The 4,939-nt window shown below is 37.0% G+C and overlaps 1 protein-coding gene and 1 pseudogene across 1 annotated transcript in view; both read right to left on the bottom strand.

The window, feature by feature from the left end:
- SVEP1 (sushi, von Willebrand factor type A, EGF and pentraxin domain containing 1) overlaps positions 1-4,939 on the bottom strand; it is a 154,234-nt gene that overhangs the window by 116,769 nt on the left and 32,526 nt on the right. The gene's annotated exons all lie outside the window — the stretch shown is intronic.
- LOC111742922 lies at positions 923-1,041 on the bottom strand (annotated as a pseudogene).

The raw sequence follows: 4,939 nt of genomic DNA, 5'->3' as shown, positions 1-4,939 counted from the left end.
ATTCGTTCTAATGGTCTGTGTGGTCTGATCTACTGCACCTTGAAGTATTTCACTCTGCTAGTGATTTTCCTTCCCTAGTCCCATATTAAAATGTTTGAATTCTTTTCTGAATAATCTGCATGTGAATAAAATTGCAAGTATTTTACTTTGGCAATTGCAATGCTTTCAACACCATGTTACCATCTTTCTCCCATTTCATCCATTAAAGTAGGGTGTGGTGCAAAAAGATCAAGAATCTTCAGATGAGAACTATGCTAATTATCACTAGCTCTGACAGTGTCTGACCTTCTCTAAGTTATATAACCAACTGGAGAACTGGATTTTCCATCACGACACCATGCGCAATCATATTTGTATCCAAGTAGTTGTAAAACTAAAATTTCATGACCCTCTGTACGGATGAAAAGAAATTACAGGTAAACGGATACTGGGAACACAGAGAGGAATAAAATAGAGCACCGCCTATATTCTTATGGCCATTCTTGTCTGAAATAGATGATTAAAAAGGAACAAAATACCACATTATATGACAAGACGTGAGATGAACGTTATCATGACTTGAGGCAGGAGTGGGGTGGTTGGGTAAGCGTTTTTGATCAAAGTGTTTTCAGAGGTGAGACTAGAACCATGAGTAGAAGTGAGGGGACGTGTAGAAGCAGGGTTGTGGCATTGCAGACAGAGGGATCAACATGTGCAGACCAGAGGCAAGAGAGAGCATGCCTGGAAAAAATAAGAGTTCACTTTGGCTGGAATACAGAGGAGTGAGGCGAGAAAAGTGAGTGAGTGCCAGAACCATCAAGGCTGGATAGGCCATATTTATTTTTTTTACTATTTTTTAATTTTTTAGGCAAAGCAACCCTTGGTTGACCTCACAGACTGCAAGGACCTTGTCAGCTTACAATCTCTTATTTTTTACTTTTTATGCCTACAGCACCTAGTCTTCCTAGGTGGTCTCCCATCCAAGTACTAACCAGGCCTGACCCTGCTTAGCTTCTGAGATCAGACGGGATCGGGGTTGTTCAGGGTGGCATGGCTGTAGACTGGATAGGCCACATTTAAAAGCTAGTAAGTTTATCCCTAAGACAGTGAAAACAATGACAATGTTTTAAGTTAGGATGTATGTCAGGATTACTTTGGATGCCTTTTGGGGAATAACTTTGAAGGACAATAACATTTCATTCTCAAACACATGATAGGATTCACTCACTCCCATATATCTCTATAGATAAGGGTGGTTTAAGAACTTTGAGGTATGATTAATACTTTTACTTAATTGCTTTTAACTGTTTTTGCTTAATTGTTTTTCTCCATAATTCTTATAAACATCATCATGGTGCATAAAACATGGGATAAACTGAGATCAACATGCTTCCACAAAGGGTGTCCCTAATTAAGGTAACTCACGAAGAACAGTATCACTGTTGGACTGATAGAATCAACATGGAAAAAATCTTTCAATAGAGAACGACAGATGCACACAGAAGCAGAGTAATCTGTTTGCAGGAAAATGGAGTAAATATACTTTTCCTTAGTCCTCCTGCTAAGTACAACTAAAAACCCTGGGCATTATACATAAAATAAACATAAAATGACATGATGAGAAGACAGACCGGTGAGGGACCTCAAGATCCAAAAACTGATATGATGGTGACTTCCTTGGGTTTCCTTTTTCCTCACATATCCCAGACTTAGAGTTGATGAAGCTGACAAGCCCCGAACCACCATGGCAATGGACAAACAAACAAACCCAAACGACAAAATACTGCTCTCTCTAGACAAAGGATAAAGAAATGGAAAGTCTAGCAAGATAGAATATGTTTAGACAATAACCACTCAACTCCTCTACCCAAACACCAGAGAAAAACCTGTGGCCCAACCCCAGCCACACCAGGCAGAGGCCAAGTGAAGTGTAGACTTCCACTCTTGCAAAGCTCTAGTGAGCACCCCCAACACCGCTGCCAGATGTATCAGAGAAGGCCAAGTAGAGAGATGGGTCTTGCATGCCAATGGAGACCACAGGGTGAGGGTTGTATCTCGCTTCCACATTCACCAAGAAGTAACAAGGGGTCCTTCCCCTTCTCCACTGAAGCAGAGTTAGAGTCGAAAAGTCAGGACTTTTACCACCACCAAGCAGTAAAGAGGTTCCCTCCTTGTAGTGTCAGTGGAGGCCACGTGGGGAGCAATAACAAGGCGCTCCTAGCCCTCCCAGCCAGGATGCTGTCAGTGGAAGCTCAGCAAAGAGCCAGAACTTTCATCCGCATCCATCAGTAATGAGCATCCTCTTCGCACACATATGTATCAGTGTCAATGGGGGCAAAATAAGGAACCTGGATTCTACGTTCACCTGACAGGAACGAGGCAGTGCTCCTCATCCCTCTTCCTCTGCCAGAGGAATGTTTATACAAGAGCTTAAAGTCAATGTCATTATCCCCGGTGTGATGCTATACTACAGGTTTGCAAGAAGTTACCATTCGGAGAAACTAGATAAAAAATGGCACAGGGGATCACTCTGTGCTATTCCTTAAAACTGCACATGACAACTACCTCAAAAAAAGTGTAATGAAAAATAAAAAAGCAACAGGCAGAGAAGCGCAATTTCAAGATGTATCCAGAAATAATCAAGATAGAGAAACTGCACCTTGGGGACTAGGCTTATTTTATAATAGCCTCTGATATACTGCACGTGGACTTGGAGTAAGTATGAACAAATTTTGAGTGAATGAGTAAATGAGTAAATAAATAAAGCAAACTACATGTTTAGATACTGGAACACAGCATATGGAAACTCTGCTTGGTTCCCAACTTCCTGGGAATTTTCCACTCCTTTTGTGGAGAAGCAAAGGTGAACAAGTCTATTGACCCTGAGAAGCACTGGCTTAAAATCAAAGTAAGCCATCTGGAAGGCCGAATTCAATAATAGGAAGTGGCTAATCACACATGTATTTCTTTCATGTTATCTAGTTACTGAGATTTTTCAAAATTAGTCCTAAAACCATGGTGGGTGGGTGGTGTGTGTGTGTGTGTAAAGCCATTTGCATGTATTGACGACTGATGGTGTGGGGTAATGTTTTTATTCATATAACAGTACAAGACACTATTCAAGGATATTGTGGATTTTAACCACTTAAGCAATCATTTAACAAATATATAAAGCAAACCATTATTACTGTATGTAGCATATTAATAGTTGGGAAATTTTCCATTAAAACTTGCAATTTATAAATTTTGTCAAAATATGGCAGCAGTTTTTTGAAAATAAGTCATGAACTATGAAATAAGTTCTAAGAAAAAAATTCATTCATTCATTCATTCATTATATGTAAAATACAGGAAGTACAACCATAAAAATTAATAAAGCAAGGTTACTGTTTTACCATCGACATTTTAATCAAAAAATTATTTTACTATTTGTATGTAATAGTATTATAGTTTAACTGAGAAAATTCAAAGAAATCAACTGAAAATGACTAGAATTAAAAGATTTGTAAGTGGCAAGATAAATACTTCAAAATCGATAAAGTTTTATGAAGCAGCATTATGTTTTAAAAATGTGACAAAATCCCATTTACAATAATAAGAAATCTATATATTTGCAAAGAATAGTTTAAAAGAGAATTGCGCAACCATCATGAAGAACTGTAAAATTTTATTGAAACTGATATACGAATAAGTAGTTCAATTTCTGCAGGAAGAATATACCTCTCTAGTCATTCTAATGCTAATGTATACTCTTTATCATACTCTGTTCCATGTATCAAGGTGCCTAAAAAGCAATGGTTAGGCATGAAAAAGTATCCCGGACCTCTAACCAACCACACCTCTCTTTAATTAAGGTACAATAAGCAGGTCCTCTAAGAAGCTTCAAGAAGTGGTTTCTCCAAGATTTTGATAAAAATATATCAATGAACATTGTAAAATAATTTTATCAAAAACTGTTGAATTGCTAAAAGTTTATTAAAATTTACTGTTTTGATTTTCCCAAACACGACTGTGTTAAAGTTCTTCCAAGTGAAATAGTAACAAGTAGCCTTTTTTTAAAATTTAATTTTATTATTAGTTCCAAGTATATAGTACATTGGTTCTTTGAATAAGTCCTAGTAACGTCTCTTTGGAGGACTTTCCAGAAATTTGAGAAAGTGAATGATTGTAATGATTGGATAACAACTATTTGCAAGCCATAAGTTTCCAATTCTTCAGTTTCAATAATACTGAAAAAGGGCCTGAGGGAATCATCAGTTAATAGATCATTTATAAGATATTTTTGATGATAGCCAACTCATGATATTTTTGACATGAAACTCAGTAGGAACTCAAAGAATTTAGTGACATCAACTTAATGCAACTATTTCAAGTCCCGTCTACATATTTGTACGAAGAAGCTACATAATTGTACGAAGAAGGCTTTCATCACTAAAACCTATAAAAGTGAAAAATAGAAATGAAATTGATGTTGTATGCTCTTTTATTCTAATAGTAACAGAAATACATGGATATGTGAATTAATGATTCACCTCATTAAGTGGAAAACTGAACAAACCAGCCTACTCTAGGCAGCAGTTGCTCATTCTCTACCTCAAGTTGATAGGGACCCATGTCAACACACTAGCAATGTTCTCTTATAAAATTCAAATAGGAATACATTGTACAAATTCCTTATCCCTTACAAATCCATTATTAGGCACTGCTGGGGATGTTTTTTGGGGAAAAAAAATCAGCTAAGCTTTTCTCAGAGAACAAGATTTCCAAATGTTTTGGTTTCCATTCAAGAATTTCTAGAGCTCTCTGTCCTCTCTCTTTCCAAAGAAATGATATAATTCTTAGATAGGAAAATGTGCATGTGCGTGCAGGGTAGGGGTGGGGATTTGTGTGCATATGTTTACATGTATAATAAGATATCCCCACATAAATATTCCAGTGTTTCTATTTCTATAGTGTATCC

Source organism: Pteropus vampyrus, unplaced genomic scaffold (genome assembly GCF_000151845.1).
Source record: "Pteropus vampyrus isolate Shadow unplaced genomic scaffold, Pvam_2.0 Scaffold103, whole genome shotgun sequence".
In the NCBI taxonomy this organism is placed as follows: Eukaryota; Metazoa; Chordata; class Mammalia; order Chiroptera; family Pteropodidae; genus Pteropus; species Pteropus vampyrus.
The sequence above is the reverse complement of the archived record's forward strand: the minus strand, read 5'-3'. Positions and strand labels throughout refer to the sequence as shown.